At 38.7% G+C, this 19,340-nt stretch overlaps 1 protein-coding gene across 4 annotated transcripts in view; it reads left to right on the forward strand.

Annotated features, from left to right (window-relative positions):
• The window catches only part of RPS6KA2 (ribosomal protein S6 kinase A2), a 216,835-nt gene that overhangs the window by 71,887 nt on the left and 125,608 nt on the right, over nucleotides 1-19,340 (forward strand). The window lies entirely within an intron of this gene.

Raw genomic sequence — 19,340 nt, forward strand, 5'->3', positions numbered from 1 at the left:
GAGAACGTCTGCGTTTGCTGACATGGTAAATAGTTAAGAGATGGTCTTTCCCTAGAGCTGCTGATGCTCACACCTGACGTCCTTTGTTTCTGTGTAATTCAGGGCTTTTCCTTGGGAGCCTTCAATACGTTGCATAATATATTTAGTGCGTTGCTAAGGATCCTTTTATCAGCCTGGCACAGGGGGAGGGAGCTGATTCAGGACATCATGAAGTTGTAGGAAATACTTACAGATTCACTTAAATTAGCACAGATGGCACTATGATTTGCAGTAGCCTCATGTTTTAATCTTTCTCCCCTGCAAACATCATTTCTTCTCAGTGCTAGATTTCCAAACAAGTAATCAATTTGCTAGTGCCTTGCATATCTATTGTATGCAAGATAGAGGTTTTCTTGCTTATTTTTCAGTAGAATCTGTGTAAGAATCAGAATCGCATCAGAATCTTGTGTTCATCTTCTCTTTCTGCATCCTGGTATTTCTTTTTGTTTTACTGTAATAAGAAGTTGCATTCTTCAGAAGCGGGGGAGCAACGTCAAATTAAACCTAAAATGGTTCGGCAGCATCAGGAGATACAAAGCAGTTCAGGTCGGGATTATTGGCAGATAGGAACGCGTGAATGGGGGAGAAGCAGGATTTCTGCCTCCCTTCCTTGAACCATTGTTCTTCAGCCCTATATTTGGAGCTGCAAACAGTCGGCAGGAAGTGAGATCAATCGAATAAATGTCAGTTTTATTTATGTTGTTCACTTTATCATTGCAGATGATCTGCAACCTCTGCATTAAAATAAAGTTGGATGGGGCCTGATTCTCCTCTGGCACACATTTGTTTTACGCTGGTGTACTTCAGCTGACCTCCAAGGAGTTACTCTGATTTGCACCGGTATTCCCAGGAGGAGGATTAGTCTCATGCTGTGTGAATACATTTTAAAATGTTACTCCCTTAGTGTTCTATTTAAAGAAGTAGGTAATTGTCTAGACATAAAGTTCTTCATATGTCATTGCTTAAGCAGGACAGAAAAAAAAAAAAAAGCTCAGTTTGAAGCTGATCTTTTATTCTTAACTCTTTAAAATCATTTTCCTTGAGGAAAAATTGGGTAAGATGTACCTAACTTTGTTTCATTTGTTGGGAAGCCATGCTATGTGTTTAAAACAAACTAATAAATAACAGTTGCCATTAGTCGATCAAGTTCCCTCCTTTCTCCAGCCCTAATTGATAAAGGGAAAAGGGTTGTGAACCCCAACTTGCAAAGTCTAGGCTGACAGAAATATTCCCTGTAACACACTATAAATTCACGAGGCTCATGCTCCACCAGAGCCAACAGAAAGTAGAGTTGCTGAGTTGCATGAAGCTCTCCTGTGACAGATGAGTATCTTCAGAGGCTGTCAGTGTCAGGGTGTGATGCTGGGAGGGGTTTTTGAGACAGTGGAGCCCTACTGGATCTCATAGTTTCTCATTTAACAATATCATAGTTTGAGAGAAACAGCTTTCACCACACTGAATGTTTTGCTCACTGAATAGTTGATAGTTGATTCAGTATCTATAGTATTGGTTTTCCTTAGGTGGGTTGTCTTACACCAAATTTATTTTCTAATCTTAAATAATTCTTAATTAAGTTGCTTTGAGAAACATCCTGATGCGTATCCTGCTGCATATGTAAGTTCAGAACATTACATCCGCTTCTCCCCTCTCTCCCTTGATTTGGCAGTAATGACCAACTTTATGCAAAGTAACTCAGCATTATAAAGCAACAGGGAATATGGATTGTTCCAACCAGGAAGAAAAAGTGATTCATGAAATCTCTTCTGCTATTTTAAGTGTGAAAATCATCAGAGATGTTCCTACTTAGAGGAGAAAAACAAAACATGAACATCAAGCCTCCTCTGGGATTCCCATTTGTGTTTAAATTTGCAGCTGTGGGCTAATCAGTGTTCCACAGCCAAATAGAAAGTGCAAAGAAGTCTATTGGTAGGAAGATTGTCAGAAGTCAGAATATACTTCATCCTAATAGGTAGATATTTTACAGAGGCAATAAAAAATCATGGATGATTACCTCATGGTAAATGAGTAAAGTAAAGAGAAGAAATCTGGAGGGCACACAAGTGGCATTGCTTTGCTTAGTGTATCTTAACTAATGTACCAGGTGGAAGTTACATGTTGCTAGACAACATTTGAAATTTGTAACAGGAATGCTGTTTCTAAGTTGTGGAGGGTTTTCTTTTGGTATTTGTTTTGAAGGTTGATGGAAAGGGCTGAAGGCTTTAGGATAAGCATTCCTGGATTCAATCAGTTGAAGTTCTAAAAATACCACTGTAAGCATAGATACAAAATAATATCATATAAGTTGTTAAAATCATAGGATTGGTTAATTTTGCTTCTGTAGTATTTTGCTTTAAATTGATTTGCAGTGAGCTTCATAACTTAGAGAACAGGGATATAAAAGTAGAAAATGACTTGGCAAATCACAACCTGTAGCTTGACCTTTCCTTAGTCAATTCATATGCCAATATAATTGCTGTATCTGAGACAACAAGGTTGTTGCCCTGTGAAGATGGCTAAGTTTCACACAGTCCTGCTGAAGGAGGCAAAGCACACACTGGTGCAGAAGATATTGCAAGGATTTTTGTTTTATCTTGCCTAAAACATATGCCATTTTGATTGTTCTGGGAAAACCTGGCTGAAATTTGAACTTATTTGGCTGTGCTTTCAGGTTTCAGTTTGTTATTTTTCAGTATGGCCCACATCGCTCTTCATTTATAAGGCATCTAGTGATGTAATTTTATTAAATGCACAGAGCCAAGTTCCGCATGCACACAGAATTCTTATTGAAGTCAGCTGAAAATCCAGTGAAGTCAATGGGAACTGCATGTGTGCATCTGAGAGAAGGGCTTTGTTTATGGTTCTTGCTGAGTGTTGATGAACATGAATGTGAAACCATCAGGAGAAAGTCGCACAGTGTGGCTGTACTACAGACTTTGAGCCCCAGTGGAATGCATCTTACAGCAGAGAGCAATATTCCTTCATTTATAAATTGAAAGTTAATTATGCCATTTGAATAAGGTAGAAAAGATCTAAGCACACAAATAACTTGATTATATTTATACCACTGGTGAGGAAGCCTTTCTTGCTTTTATTTTTTTTTTTTTGGAGATTTTTTTTTTTACTCCACTTGTGTATTTGTAAGTCTTCTTACTCCTTAATGCTTTTAATTCTCATTTTGTCTTTCTGCTAATGGTGAATCTAAATTCTACTTTGTGTATGTATGGCACTTAGTGTCCACCAGAGCTTTTCCAAATTAATTCATGTTAATTTGAAGCCTAGTGACTGTCATCACAGGCACCGGAGATGGTTAGGACCTCCAGTTAATGACTGGAATGTGATCGTCTTGGGTTCCAAAGCTATTCTGTATTGAGTTGACAAGAAACTATGAAGTCGGGAAAGGAGTAGTAGAGCAGGACAGGTACTGAATTTATAATACTGTTATGATAGATTTTCAGTTCTTATCTTCACTTTGAATTCTGATTTCTCACTGGCTTGAGTTCCAGCAGCTTAAGGAAAGTGTTCAGTAAAAGCTGAGCTAGGCATCTCTGTTTGCACACTGGGCTGGAACAATGCTTTACTTGCAAGCACTTGTGAACTCTTCTATGCTTGCCCAGCAGTACCTTTCTTTATCAGTAGTGCCTCTTTTATTCTGCCTTCTCTTTTTTTTCAAATATGAGAATTAACAGCCCAAGATAAACTCCACAAGGTGCAAGTCCTGAAGTGGATTTAGAACTTTTTTTTTCTTTGTAACTATAATCTCTGTGATGTGTGTCCTTCCTACAGAAGTTATCAGGGCTATTGTGGTCTGACTTCCCACAGCTGCAGGCAAGAGTTTTATGAGGAAATGCTACAATTCTTGTAATCTTGCATTGCCTGGACAAGGGGGAGGGAGAGCAAGGAAGGGGAATGAGAGCATGTAGTCCATCAAATAGGTCACTTTGAGGAACCAGTAATGCTGTGTCATTACAGACAATTAGACCTCTGTTCCCCATGTTCTCTGTTTGTAAGATGGAAATCGCGATGCCTGTTCAAATTCTTTAGCATAAGCCTACCTACCTAAATTGAGTTTGGTAGTAAGAGAGCACACATTGGTTTATACGTAATAAAGAAATGGATCCTCCATTTCCCAAATACTTCTGACTTTGTTGTGCTCCTCCCACCGAGTCTCAAATTAACAAAGCTGAGATGCAGAAAAGGAAAATTAAACAGGTACATCCACAGGAAGATCACAGAAAAAAAATAAGGCTGGGAGAGATCTCAAAAGCCTCATTTTGAACATACTTTCCTCCTCAGAAAATATCAGCTATAGCTAAACCAAACAAGTTTGTCTGATTATGTCTTAAAGACTTCCCACAGTAAATGCCATATAGCATCCCTAAGAAGCATGTTTCACGATGTTACCCTTAGTGACTGAGAGCTTTTCTGTCAGTGTCTGACACTGGTATTACTTACGGCAATTTAAGCCAGTGTCACCTTGTCCTACTCATTACAACTGAGAGACAGATTGTGGGTTTTTTTTTCTTTGTTTTTTTCTTTTCTTTTCTTTTCTTTTTTTTTTTTAACTTTACAGCAGAATTTTTTTATTCATTTAAATGCTTTTTGTGTCCTATTTCTCAGTCTTTGTACTAGGGTGGGAAAAAATGGTTTTCCTTTTTCCTGAAAGTTGACTTGTCCCTCGCTACAAGAAAGGTATCAAAACCCTGGAGCCTGTCCAGAAAAGGGCAATGAAGCTGTTTAGGGGTCTGGAGTACAAGTCTGGAGTAGCTGAGGGATCTAAGATTGTTCAGTCTGGAGCAGAGAAGGTTCAGGGGAGACTTAATTATTCTCTACAACTGCCTTTAAGGAGGTTGTGGTGAGGGGGGCAATTGACCTCTTCTGCGAAGTAACTGATGAGAGGACCAGAGGAAATGGCCTCAAGTTGTGCCAGGGGAGATTCAGGTTGGACATTAGGAAAAATTTCTGCTCATATACATTCTGATCATGTATTAGAATGGGCTGCCCACAGAGGTGGTGGAGCCTCTGTCCTTAGAGTAATTTGAGGAATATTTCGGTGTTGTACTAAGGGACATGGTTTAGTGGGAAATACAGGTGGTAGGTGGATGGTTGGACCAACCTTGGTGATTCTATGATTTTCAAGATATGACCCTGTGCTGGTCTAAGCAGCATTGTTTGCATACAAAAGAAAGGAAGATCTTCTAATGGCCTCTTTATTTTGAAGGGTCCTCTCTTGTCAAAGACCAATTGAAATTGTTACTTTATGCTTGATCTGATGCTATTTGGCATGCAGTCCAGAAATGGTGAATCCTGTCAGCTGACTCTGATGTCACATTGATTCTGATATGTTGCAAGACTGAATACAGACTCGATTCACTCAGCCGAGGTCCCCGTCTGTTTGGATATAGAGCAGTGGCCTGATTCCCACATGTAACACAAGATATCTTTTTTTGATTGTGGAATGGGCTCTGAATGATCAGCTGATAGACCGTGTGCTTGCATGCCTTATGTGGCTGGTGATAACACAGCAGTATGGTGAGTGCATGTTGGGTTCTGTCCATGAATGCATGATAAAATGAATGAAAATGGACATTAAAGACCATCCAGTTACAACCTCCTGCTATAGGCAAAGCTGCCACCCAGCAAGCAGATCAGGCTCCCCAGGGCCCCACTGCCCCATCCAGCCTGGTTTTGAATATCCTCAGAGATAGGGCATCCGCAACCACTCTGGGCAACCTGTGCCAGTGCTTCACCACCCTCTGAATAAAAATTTCCTGCTAGCTTCTAATCTAATGCCAGAATAATGTTGTCTGAACTCTTTACGTTGTTCAGAGAACTATCATGCGTTTCAGAGTTTGAACTGTTTCAGTGCATGTTACAATTTATCTAGCTTAAGAAAGAAAGCCAGTGGATTGGTGTAATGTGTGGTCAGAGTTAAGCATGAAAGGACCCCTACTCCTAGCAGACCATGTGGTGGGACTTGGTAGAATGTGTCCCACTGAAACTGTTACTCGCAGTAACCTACACAGTAGCCTTGTGACTACCAGTAAGGCAACTGGAGAGTGTTTAACTGCCCTTAACCTTTCTTCCTCCTTCATTGCCATAGTTATGGTGCCCTGTCTGTAGAACTAGGTGATGTAGGCTTGTGAACAGCCTGTATTTAATTTGCCTAAATTGTCTGAAAATGCTGCCAGCACCAGCATTTTGGCTAAGTTGCTTTCACTGTGGGATGCAGGAGAGACTTGAGCCCTCCTCTAGCTGAACACCAGAAGTCCAATGATACTGGAAGTGCAAAGAAGTGCACAGGCTTCTGTGTGCAGTGTTCAGAAAATGAACAAGGTGGTCATAGTGAGAACTGTGTATTACAGAATGTGCTCTAGGAGTGAGCCTTTTCTGGGATGATAATGCTGGCAAAAGAGATTTGTTCTTGGCATCTATCAATCCTGCCTATTCCAGAAGCTGGTGCTTCGGTCTAACACTTGGACAGAGGAATAACCACACTGGCTGTTCACTAAGTGTCCCAACGCATTACATAATTTATATGCAAACTGGCTAGAACTGGTAGAAGACATGAAAGAAAACATCTATAAGATGCATACGATTACACAAGTAATTTTGCTGAAAAATAGGTGAAAAGCCTGGGTGATTATTTGCTTTTCTCAGTCTGGGAGTTTTTTTCCTTTAGTGGAAATTACTGTTGTTTTACTAGTGAGTAACAAAGAAAATCCTGAAGCTATTCAACTTTTTCTTCACTTCCGCACTGAGAGAAACTCATGAACAAATTCTGTCACCATGGCAGATAATGTTTGTTTCTAACTTCTGCATCAGCATGTCTCCATGCCTGCCTTTCCTGCACAAAGCAATGCCAGTCTGTGACTAGAAAATGCCTGGGACTGCAAGTGAATATTGTAATTGTGTACACCTTAAACTCGTCTGTATAAATATCTTAAAACCCATTTACTTGCTAGTCTGCACAATATCTATTTTAATCCTATATGATTATGTGTTACAATTCTAACTAAACTCTAATCTGAAAGCAAGGCTTTATGTTAGATTATTTCTATGACACAGTTCAAGACCTTTTCATTTAACTGAATTTGAATTTTAGTCTACTAAATGTGTGCAGATGTAAAATATTACATGTTTCATACGTTGTTTTTAAATAACATTTCTTTATGTTGAAAAGACCTGAAGCTTTTCCCTGGCAAGTAAAATCACTGGTCTTTCAAAAGGAACTCCTTAACATTTTACTAAATCAGTATTATTGAGGTACCTAAACCAAGACATTTTCTAAATATGTATGATTTTCCGATAGTGATAATACAAAAGAAATAGAGAGTGTTGGCATTTTCTAGCCAACATTTTGCAGAGCCTTAATTTGGAAGACTTTGTTCTTCTCTGAAGATGATGCAACTGTCCTTATTTTCCAGATTCTCATACCATTGGGAGTTACCTTCTTCTTTGAATATGGTAACTAGTGAAATAGTCACAAGAGGGAAGAAAGTATGTTAGTGAATCTTAGCTGTTATTTCTTCATTCTGATAGTTTTCCTTAAGATCCTGCTCCCAAAGGTGGAACTCCATGTTTAGACTTGGTCAAGAAGTAGATGGAATTTGTGCCAGTCAACACAGAAAAAGTGCTGTGCTATGTGGAGTTAGAAAAGTCCTAGTGAAAACATATCAGGTGATGCCTTTCAGTTTCTGCCTTGTTGCGAAGTTGTCTGGGTTTACGATGTCTGTCAGTTTGAGGTAATGTAATTCACTGTCTTGAAAATTTAAATAATAATAATAATATTAAAAAGCTGTTGTATCATTATGTATTGAACAGCATTGCTAGTATGATGGACAGCAGAACTTACACCTGCACACAGCATATAGAGACAGCATTTACTTTACTTACTTCCCTCACTTCCACCAGTGCTATGATTGAGTTTTTGAAAATTGATTGAGTTTTTGAATATATTCTTTCAGAATATCAGGATAAAGTTCACTGGCCAGTTTACTTTAGACACTTGATATCATTCTATTAAGGGGTGTAAATGTGTTTAGAAAAATCATGGGAATGATGCCATCTACCTGTTCTTCCCCTGCTTGTCTTAAGCGTTTTCTTGTTCTGTAATAGGCTTACAAAAGAAGCCATAACAATCATTTGATTTATACTTGCATTTAAAGAAATGCTATAACACGCCAACATCTGTAAAGCTATAATGGAAGTTGTTCTTGGATAGCTTTGTTTTTATGGAAGATTTATCTAGGGTTGTAAGGAAGGTCTTAAGTTTTGGACTTAACATCTCCATCTCTCTCATAATGCATGTTCAAATGAGTGGATTAAAAATGTAATCATTTCTAATACAGACAATCTTGGACATTTAAAAAACAGCTTTTTTGAGGAGCTTTATTTATAAAAAATGGGTCAGTTCTTTGATTCCTCTCTTTACCACTTGTTTCTTATTTATCTGTTTAGTTTTTTTCCCCCTGCTGCTTCTTTAGATCATATCAATTCCTCCCCATTGTTTTCCACGTGCACAAATATTGGTGATTATAATACAGCTCCAGGGAACTGTGGGCATGCCAAACAAAATGTAATGTGCTGTACACTCCACAGCCAAAAGAAAGCTTGTTCTTTTCCCCTTGCTTTTTAAATTCTTTTGCTAGTGTGACATTTGTGGGACGGAGACAGAGATAATAGCATGGTACTCTGTGGAGTACTACCATAGTCTGCAAGCACTCCTTTATCATTCCTGGTGACCAGAATGTTATCACTGCCTGGGTCATTGTATCATCTCTTCAGGGAGGCATATCAACTCCAATTTCCATTTTCCGTTTACTGAGGAGGGGAAATTAAGGCATTTCGCCTTCCTGTTATATGATTCTTTTCTCTTGTCTCGAGGCTTTGCTTCCCTATTGTAAAAGAATGTGAACGATTTGGACATTCTATGTACTGATATGTATACTCCCATGACTGGACTATGGAAATGTGGAATCCCATGCACAGAATACATACCGTAAACTGTGGGCTCCTGTTATTGTTGAAACTCTCATTTTGCCTTCTCAGATGTTTTCTCTGTAAGGTAACAATTCAATTTTTTCCCTTCTTCCAGTCATTCGCCTGATTCAGCATTTTTAATTTATGCTTTAGGATCAGACAATGGGAATCACATCTTTTTACTTTTCTTGCACTGAGTCTGTTTTGGTACTTTCCACACTCAGTTTACTGAGGTATCTTGAGGGTCATCAGTGAAAACAAAGCTTTGTGCTGAGAAGTGCTGAATCAGAGGGCGCACTCAGCTGAGTCTGGACAATGGCCAGACAGCTCTAAAGCAAATCACAAATACAGTGCTTGCTACACATCTCAAATCTCACTCTCATGTGTGTAATCTTAACCTGTTTCTCTTCAAATGGCTCTACATTCTGACTCTCTGTAGCCAAAGCTCCTAGTGAGCCTACTTACAGCAACAGGCTCCAAATGTATTGGTGAGGGTTTCATACCAATGACCTAACTCAGCTTCCAACCAGGCGTGAATGTCTGTCTGGGTTTTTAGCTCTATACAGTACCATTTTTCACAGCACCGTTCTTAGTTTTTAAAGTCATTTCACTATACAGTGGCTATCCACATTACCATTTTGCTTTCAATGCTGACCTTTTTTTTTTTTTTCTTTCTCTGGTGTTCACCCCCTAGTTTTTCATTTGAACTTTGAATGAGAAACCTCAAAGTGAAAATCAGCTTTGGTCAATTGTCATTTCAGATGCAAGAATTCATGCAGAGCCTAATGGCTTTGCGTGGTTTCTGCACAGTCATCATCATCCATCTCAACTGGAAGGCATACACTTGTTCATCTTGAGAATTTCATTACAGATTTTGAAATGGCCTGCATTAGTTTAAGTAATCACAAGTACAGTGCAGTATCCCGGTGACTTAAGGGCTACTGCTCCTTTTAAATTTGCTGTGCTATAAAGCCTAAGACTCTCACAGTGCACATCTACCCAATTCAAAGCAAAATGAAAAGAAAATTCAAATTGCTGTTTTTGTTTGTTTTTGGAATCAGATCTAAATTGGAAGAAAACTTGTATTCCTTTCATTGTGATGTTAAACATGTTACCAGAGTGGTGGTGGTGCTAGCACAGCAGAATTCATTTCTCCTTGACAACACCTAAGGTCTAACAGAATGCATGGGCAGTCTACCATTGTTGTAAACACTCTTCAGCTCCAGTTCATCTGCTAGCTGGTGACATCAAGCTGCCTGTAAACACTACACAAAATATTGCCTCCAGGCTTTGGACTTTAAGTTGGTCTTTTAAGTGGAACCCAGCAAGCTAATTCTGATTGAGTTGTATGTTAGAGATGTTAACACATCTGCATCTGAAATCATAATGTTCTCTACATATGGCTTCTATCTTGAGGTTGTTAAATCTGGAATCTCTCTTCTCAGTGTAATTCTGACTGTTGCCTAACTATATCTAGTGTTTTGTTCTTCTAAATTGAATATTCTTCAAGGCATAGGAGAAAGAAACAGTATAATTGTAAGTGGTGGGCCCTTTGATGTTTTTGTGCTACAAGTCTATTCATGTAAAATTTTCATTTATCATTTTTCATTAACTACAGTACAAGGAAGTGGATTTAGAGCTCTTGAAGTTCCTAGTACACAAAAAGAGACCCATCCAACTGTATGCAAACTGAAATGTCAGATATTTGTATTTTTTCTCCTTTACTTTTCTGAGACAGTAGTCTGTCCATATGCTGTCTGTAGGTTATCTGAAGGGATTTGCTTGTGTGTGAGCACAGGAAATTACTGCAAATCTGAATTGTTGACTTAGATCCATTTTTAGCCAAGTGTTCTAAAGAAAAGAAACTTTATACGTTTTTTGTTCTTTCCTCTCTATTGTCCTTTAGCTTTTGAACCATTCTACATTTAACAGATGTAGACAGAAGAATAGTGTTACTAAGGACACAATGTTCATATAAGATTCATGAAAATATTACATTAAACAAGTAGATCCTGCTAGTTCCATGAAATGAAAGAGTAAGGAGCAGTAAGATAGGAAATGTACTGTTTGGCCTCTAATGAAGCCAATTGGATGGCATGAGAGTGGAAGAGAATGTTATAGGAAACTGAGCTTCCTCATTATGCCATTTACAAATAGTTTGTGTGCTTCAAGGCCAGGAAGCAAGCTAGGATTATCTGTGAGGAGTGTGTTTGGATTTGCTGCAGAAACAAGTGGATTAGTCTATTTACCTGTATAAATATTTAGGCTTAGAGATACTTATATAATAAAATTATTTATCATATTAGTGTGGTCTTTTAGTAATGTTCTCCTATAGTACAAAATAAGCAGGCTTATTCCTGCTTCCAATCTAATTGTTGAGGCAGAAGAAGTAACAAGCAGCAGTATTTTGTCAAGGTTATTGAGATGTTTTGAGATAAGCAATGTGCAATATGGTGTGAGGCTGGTCATTTTTCTCTGCAGCCCAGGGATCCTCTTTGTGTTGAAGCATCAAGGTTGCTTGTTTGGAGCCACTTATAATGTGGTACAATGAGGGGGGAAAAAAGAGGCAACTTATTATAGTATATGGAGAAAAGGATTTACAGAAGTTAATATAAAATGACTGATTTATCAATAGAAGTATTATAACAATTCTACAGATGTCAATAGAAGCCTAAGCTGCTAGAGTAAGAATATACTGGGGAAGAAAACATAATACATTATCTCAGTAGGTTTTAGAATACTTATTACAGAATTATAATTCAACATCAACGTTTGCTTGAAACATCCTGTCTTGCTAGCTGATGATGACATGAATAATTCATTTATCTGGATAAAAGTGGATATATTAAAAGTAAGAGATGCTTTGGAGAGTGCAACAATGAGACCTCAGGCTTTCTGGAGCAAACAAGCCTAGGAAGTATATTAGAATTTTTTTCACTTGTTCAGACTTTGCAGTAATTATTACAATGTGTTATTTCAAACTTCTGTTGGACGGGGCTATACTTACACGTGACCAGGTTATTTAGATAGTTTGTTGTCTCATATTTTCACGCTGAACTATCATGTGGGTCAACACAGTTTTGATGATAGCTGTGTCAAGAGCAAGGCAAGATTTCTGCATGGTTAGACTGTAGAATTTCAAATTTTCTATTTAGTCAAGCCCTGACTGTGTAACAGTGTCCTACAGTCTGGAATTAAAACGGGCCTGTTTTGTACAGCCTCCTTACACTTTGCCTCTGAATTGCAGATGAGACATTTATGCGTACAGGAGAGACAGAGAGTAAGGTGGGATTGTTCAACAAAAGTTTTACATTAACCAACCAGCACATCCTGTTGTCAGACACTCATTGCAAATCACAAAACAGTATGTAAGCAATTAATACCTAGTGCTACTTTTACTTCTTTTTAAGACTATTTTTGAATGAAATTCATATTATATAATATCTAAGGAATTCCTTGTAATTATGAACATATTCTGTGTGTATGTATGTAGAAATCTATATGAATTATGCATATAACAATGTGAATTCATATAGCAATGCAGTTTTTCTGTGGAAAATGCTACTAAGAGGATTAGAGTTTGATCTCATAATACCATACACAACCTCTTATTGACTCAGAGCGGAGGTTTGTTTAGTTCTGCTTGACACCAAACAGATTAACAGCTCGGGTTTTTGCTGCTGACATTCCTTTCAGACTGAAAATTACCTCAAAGTTCACTTCTATTTTTAATCCGTGGAAATATCCCCCTCAAAAATAGTGCTGTATAGAGTATTCTTAAAATTGTTTCTCTCATTCAGGATCAGCACTCCTCTTAAAGTAATTTTCAGGGCATGACTGAACAGTTTCTGACCTTGTTCCTTCCTTTTTGTTCTCATGATCCAGCTATACTTCTAGATCATCTCCTGTCCTCACAGGTGTAGGCTTTTCCCCTTTGGTCTTTAAGAGGTTCTTCCGGCCCCTGAAAATTGCTGCTGATGAAATCATCATTTTGCTGGTTGCTTCAGATGCATCTTCTGTTCTACTTAACCTTGTAGGAATAAAGACCAGCTGAAGCCCATCTTGTACATTAAACGACTTCTATCTGTGTGTTTAAATATCATATAAACAGCTATTCCTGCCACTAGCTGAAGCAAACAAACTCAGAAGAGCAGTCATACTGCAAGTGCAATTTCCCAGAAATTTCTGTGATTCTTCTGTGGCCATCATTTCCAATCTGCAGCTATTCCTGTTGCCCATTCTTCTGGTGTCATGCCAAAAGCTGTAGAACCCCTTGGTCAGATTATATGTTAGTCATTGAGAATAGAACCTCATTCCTGCTTTAGTCCTAAATACTGGGAGATGTTATCACCATTGCACAGCTGTTTTCTAACCTGCATCAATCACCATCTAATAGTGACACATTACCCAGCAAAATGTAATGTGAAATCACCAGTGGAGTACACTTGTGGAGTTTTTAGATCTGTGATGTTTTACCATTCCTTCTGCTTTTATAGGAAGTCATGTCAGGGAAACCAGTGATCTGTACCCAGTGTTTACTATTAGCTGTGTTGTATTTATTGGCATAAAGACTAGGAAAGTTATTGATGTTATATGATAATCAAGACTGCTTACGTGACTACTGTTGGAAAACTGTGAAACAGAAAAACAGACATTTCTTTTGATCCTAATCATGGATTTGTATGTTTGCCAGTTAAGTTCTCAATTTCTCAGCGGTAAACACAGGAGTGTACCTCTGCTATCAGTCTTCCTTAGCATAAATATCTGTTGTATTTCACAACCAAGTCCTCTCTATGATCTGTATTCATCAGCTAGTAGTTACTGGAAGAAACTTGAAGATGGGGAATGCTCTGTGTGTGTTTGCTGTGCAAGTGTTACTCATATCATATGGAGTCTCCCCACTGCATGCTCATGAGGTGCAGATATTTATTGTCCCACCTCTATGGGCCCAGGTGTTCTTGGTCCTGATTCCTAATGTGTGACAGCTAGCTTTCTCATTGGTCGTCCTTGTAAACTTCTTGGGAACCAGCTTTATGTTTACTCCTCCTCTGCTGAAGTGCTGTGTTTCAAGTGTCTGACCAACAAATGCTGAATTTCCCAGCAGTCTTTAAGTTCACCTTTCCAAGTTTTTGTTGTGTATACACCCTAGATTCACATTCAGGATTTCTGGTAGTTTGAGCAAAAGGACAGATTTTGTCAGGTTTCCAAACCCAAACTGTTTTATGTTACCACTGGAAAAACAAAACAAAACGTATATATATATATATGGTGTCAGAAAAATAAAAAGCGTGCATATGTGTCCTTGCTGTGCTTAGGTGTTCTTTGGCTTTGATCAGGTTGCTCTAATGGGTTTTGTGGATTTATATTGAGATCTCTGTTTCTGATTAATCTTAGGGAAAAGTTTTATATCCTACCCAATCCTGTATGCCTTCTCATCCCGATTACTCTTCTGAAAGGATGTGTTCTAACCACATTGTTTCTCTTCCTGACTAGTCACATTCAACAGTATCACTCTCTGGAGGGATGTGTAAACAGGAAAACAACTAAATATAGATCAGAGAAAGAAAAGGAATAGAATGCAACAGTGTGCACAGAGAGAAGTGCTTAGACAGATGGTGTAAGGCCTAGAGGAAATCTGGAGAGAAAGAAAGAGACTTGAGAATGAACAACAGAGATGAAAAAAATCAGATTTACCCATGGTGTGACTGGTTCACAAGAGAAAGGAAGTGAACGGAACATCGCTCTGTTCCCTGGAGCAGCCTATAATAAGCTTGAGTTATCATGAACAGAGGCTAAAACAGAGTTGGAACATTGTTTACTTGCAAGTATCTGCCCTCTTGGTCACAAGCTGGTCAGCAGAATGCCCTGGGGTGCTGCAGCTTGCTCTTGCTGACGGTCTGCATTTGTGGTGGGGAGGTGAGTCTCCTTATTAAACAGAACAGGAACATCTGATGAAATGGAAAACCATGGGAAGTTTAGTGAGATACCGCTTCAAACATCATCCTGTTTTGGCTTCTTACTATTTTCAGTTTGATTCTCTTCTGTTGTATTAAGAGAAGGACTGATCCCAAGCAGTTCAAGGCACTCCTGACAAACAGAAGTGAAGGGGTAGCCCTTCACCTACAGTTCTTATTTGCAAACCCCCTGGCACCAGCCATCACACTTCTTGCCCAAGCAGGAGAGTGTACACTGAGTGTGGCCATTCACTTGTACACACACACCGGGACCATCTGCAGTTAGGTTACCACTCTCCACAGCTCTCCAATGGTGTGAATGGTGATTCTGATGGCTGGAGCCTTGGTTCATTTGTGGAAGGACTCTCAGGGATCTGGGCAAATTAGGATAGGATTCAAAACCTCCTGGCAGTTCTTTCTGCACTCAGGTGGCATCTGTTCTAAGTACAGGTTGTCTTTCTCTTCCCCAGCATCTTTCCAACAGATCTACCTATAGCAGGGGGATCGGAACTAGATGAGCTTAGAGATCCCTTCCAACCCAAACCATCCTATGATTCTGTGGTCTTTATAGGCTAAGCTGGCTGTTGATGATATCTTCTTGAAATTATGATGATTACATAAGATATTTTATATTGCAGAGTAATTTTACACTGCTTTGCTTTCTCTTCTCTGTTTGCCTTCAGTTACTCCTATTTCTTCTTTAGAAACATGTTTGGAGAAAAATGCATTGATAGTAAATATCTGTCACATCCCACTTAATGTTTAGAAATATTGTTCATCCTGTCTCTTATTCTTAAAATGAGACATGTTCATCTGAGGCAAGTTTTACTCTTGTTTGAGCAAACATGAGAAAAATAAGAGAAACCTAGAGAAACTGAAAAAAGTACCATTTTCTGGAAGTCAGGAGAGCATGTGGATAATGATACTTTATTTTGAGAAACCATTTACTAAATTACAAACATTTAGAATATTATTTTGATGTTTACTTTTACTTTTAAGGTAGAACACTGTTACGAATCTGTTGTTCATTTGGTTATAGAATGTTACATCATCTTGGGTGAGACTGCGTCTCATGTACATGTCTTTGTAGGATTGAAGCAGTGGTCTTTGTGCTTCACTATTTTACTGGTGTTCCTCAAGCCTCAGGTTTTCAGAAAGTGATCATAATGTACACACTTAGGAGATTTATTGGATCTAGCCACTATACAATTAAAATAACTTATCTTGCAGTGAGTAATTCAAGCCTGTCTCCAGTCTTGTGTGTGAGTCAATGAAGCTTTGTACATGCTCGGTCATAATCCAGTTGGAGAATTAAAACATTTGTACAATTACTGATAATGTAGTGTGAATATACTGCTGGTCCTTTATAGCTGAGGGCTGCTTTCCATTTGTCCAATGGCTCTTTTTTTCTTTCAGTCAGTGAAGGTATCTGAGATAGAATTTGGTCACGTTAATTAGTGTTTGTTGTGATGATGAATATTTTTAACAGCACTGCTCATTATACGTGTCTGACCCATGCTGGAGAAGGATTAACAAGAATGCAAAGTGGTCAAGAATCTGTAGAGTAGTCTGTGATCTCTGTAAGCCAAATTAAGCTTATTGTTATGCATTGTGAACTCTGAGTTTTTGGAGCTCTTTGTGTCAGCTTGTAATATCTCATGCAACTTTAAATATTGTATATTTATGAGAGACTGTAATTCAAATAACGATCAGTTTTAGGCTTTATTTTCAATACCTAATGCAAATGTACAATGCTGCAGATTTTCTACTGCCCTCCTCTGCTTTTACCAGTTCAGGCTTCTGATGCTATCAGTGGTCTTGCTGCGGTTTCTGGATATGCACAATAGAATGCACAAATTCATGCATGATCATGCACATCCATTTCCCCTACCTTACCTGTGCTCTTAATAACTCATTTAATAGATTCTAATACCTGTCCCCAGCTGGGAACCAGCAGGCACCCCCGGCTGACTCCCTTGATCTGTGGCATGACCCTGAGTCACTCTCAAGAAGAGGCTGAGATGTGAGGGAGGAATGAGGAATTACAAACTCTTATCTTTTTAAGACAATTTGCCACACCATAGGTTTAAGAGAAAGGGTGAGCTTTCAGTTCAGTTGAGAAGCCTAGGCATTGACTGGGGTTGCTTTATGTTGGTACCCAGTGATTAAGTAAGAAGTGGACATTGCTGTGCTACTGCATTGACAGGGAGAAATGGGAAATGCCCTGAGGACTTTACATGTAGTGCATGTGGATGACAGGCTGGAGTTAGTAGTGTGAGGGGCTCCAGCTGGAGGAGGAAGTTCAGCACAACTCGAGCTGTTAGAGATGCAGTGCTGCTTGCATTGCTGTGGTTATGTTGGAAGAGAAAAAGGCTTCCTCAGGAATAAATCCAAAATGAGAGGAGAAGGGAGAAGAGAAGAAGGTGGCAGGTGGAAAGGAGGCCCAGTGAAGCAAAAGGCAGAGAAATAAGAGAGTGGAGAGGGTTGGAGTGAACAAACAAGCATGTGGGGTTTTGGATGTGTGAGTTAAAAACAAAACAAGAACACCACCATCACACTCTTCTGACTGTTTCAGTGGCTTTTGCTGCCAGCTGGTTTTATACTCTGCACATCTTGGTACCCACCTCTGTTCTCCCCAAGGTGCAGTGTGGTGAATCACAACTGTTGATTACTGCTGTAGATGCAGAGTTTGTGCTGAGGAAAGCTAATACCTTTTGGTGTTTCCAAGTTTTGCTTGAAAATTCTACAACAGATAGCTACTTCACAAATTGCTCTTTTTTCTTGCATAGCTATGCTCGGAAAGTCCAGGAATGAACATATGCAGCTTGCTCCAGCGGTGTTACAGAGGAATGCATTAAAATGTCTTCCTGAGAGAGGGAAGCAAAACAACCAGAATATATGGGGCTCATCCAAGTTACATCTGTGTACCAGGCATCTTTTCTTTTCTAGTGGTCACAAATGACAAACCTAGGAAAGCAAAACCTTAATGTTTTAGACCAAGCCTAAAACACCAGAGACATAAGCCAGCAAACTTCATGTCTCATTTTCAGTACCTTCTTTTCCAAGTTAATTTTGCTGTTTTGTAGCTCTCAGCAGAGCATTGCTGGCAGACTGCCATTTAAGATTTTAAGTGCTTTACTAAAAGAAAAAGTCTGCCCTTTACAACATAAACTGCACTGTCATTGGGCTACAACAGCAATGTAGAAAACAGCACTGACGTGATGTTACTAGGTTGTTATCTATGGTTTTTTTTCCAGATCAAGTTTTTATTATTCTGATTTTAACAAGAAGTTAGTCTTTAAATATCACTTGTATGTCACATTTTACACAGTTCATAGACCTTGCATTTCCTAAGCTTGGAAAAGAAAGCAAGTCAATAGATTTGATTCTGTGATAGATGCATATATTTTACCATCAGACTCCACTGTGTTAATTTTGTTAGATGAATTGGGCCCAGAAACTTAAATGCTCATTTGTTAATGCCATTAGCTAGTGAGAATACATGATCCATGTCAGTTTCTCCAAAACTGGTGTGTTGATATGTACAAAGAATAAGGGACTAGTGAAAGAAACGTTTCTGTGTCTCTATTGCTGTAAAGAATCGAAAGCCATGCAAACAAAACCTGATTCTGCATTTAACTCTTCAGTAATGGCATCATTTACTACTATTACTGCCATAGCTCTAAATTCTAATGCTATTCCTTTCCTAGTTAGTTCTACTTACTTAAAAATATGTTGCAGTATCGCTTTATTTGATGGTAAGCTTAAGCAATGCCTTCCACATTGTATTTAGGTCTTGAATTTAAAATTGTAACATTCATTTTCAGAATGTAAGCCAGTGTTACTTGCTGAGACAAGGCTCCATTTAATGTGGAACATAAAAGCAATACTGTAGAGAGTAATGAAAGATAAAGCGTAAGGTTTAGCTATTAAAACTTAGTTCCGAAGACTTGAGTTCCTGCTAGATGACCTGCTAGATTGAGTTTCCATCCAAAAGGAACTTTTTGATTGCTCTTGTTTTTGTGTAAACTGTATAAAATAGAAATAGCAACTTACGGATGCATGCGTGCTCCCAGTCCTGAGCTTATAATGCATCCAGCTGGAAATTCACATGCAAGTCAATAAGCATGTGACAGTAAATTAAATCTTGGTACCAAATAACATTCCAAACTACAACTTGGAAGAGTAAGTTATTTTTCTGAGCATGAGATATACACAGAAGATCAATTTTCTATTGGAATTATATGTGGCAACATTCCAGTGGTAGTTTTTCACTGGGCTGCCCAGGCAAATGATTCAGGGCTGGCATGTGAGCTTGCTGCTGTAAACACCATGGGCTATGTTCTTCCAGACTAGAATGTAAAAAGC

The sequence above is a fragment of the Coturnix japonica genome, chromosome 3 (assembly GCF_054131305.1).
Source record: "Coturnix japonica strain WE chromosome 3, WE-NBRP24, whole genome shotgun sequence".
NCBI lineage: Eukaryota > Metazoa > Chordata > Aves > Galliformes > Phasianidae > Coturnix > Coturnix japonica.